This window comes from Arachis ipaensis, chromosome B03 (genome assembly GCF_000816755.2).
Source record: "Arachis ipaensis cultivar K30076 chromosome B03, Araip1.1, whole genome shotgun sequence".
In the NCBI taxonomy this organism is placed as follows: Eukaryota; Viridiplantae; Streptophyta; class Magnoliopsida; order Fabales; family Fabaceae; genus Arachis; species Arachis ipaensis.
In genome coordinates this window covers 26,512,152-26,512,768 of record NC_029787.2, presented here as the reverse complement: position 1 = coordinate 26,512,768, position 617 = coordinate 26,512,152, and the positions used below count along the sequence as shown (strand labels likewise).

Below are 617 nucleotides of genomic sequence, written 5' to 3'. Positions count from 1 at the left end.
TTTACTTTTTAAAAGTACCGAATGAATTGAAATTTCGCATTCCAAAATTAAAAATTTAGTTTTAGTTTTTTTATCACTAAACACAATATTCAACTCTAATTTCTTAATCTAAGTTTCAATCCTAGAAAACAAACAATGTCTAAGAGATGTAGTTATCAATTTATTTTGATATATTAAAAGAGGGACTAAAGTAGTTTATAATGAACTAGTAACTCCTAGGTTCTCAAGTTCTCCATAATCTTAACATACCTTGTGATAACATATATAATAACATCTATATAATTAACCTAGCATCTTATCATTTTTCACATTAAATTCTCCAGCTATATATTAAATTCTTCCTTAAAAAAAATCATTAATTACCACAATTCAATAGCTAGCTTTATGCCTTTATGTATCAAAAAGTTATATATAAGTCTTCCTTTAGTCATTGAATCTAACGTAAAGAAGATATTGTAGAGAATGTTAATTCAAGAGTAGTTTATAATGAACTACTGACGCATAAGTTTCGCATGTCAATGCTAAACCTATCTTGTAAAAAGATTGAGAATAATATCTGGATATTTTTATAATAAAAACAATTACTCTAAAAAACTATTAGAAAGATTTAATTCTTA

General features: G+C 24.5%; 1 protein-coding gene across 3 annotated transcripts in view; it reads right to left on the bottom strand.

Annotated features, from left to right (window-relative positions):
• LOC107630139 (vicilin-like antimicrobial peptides 2-1) overlaps positions 1-617 on the bottom strand; it is a 23,323-nt gene that overhangs the window by 557 nt on the left and 22,149 nt on the right. The window lies entirely within an intron of this gene.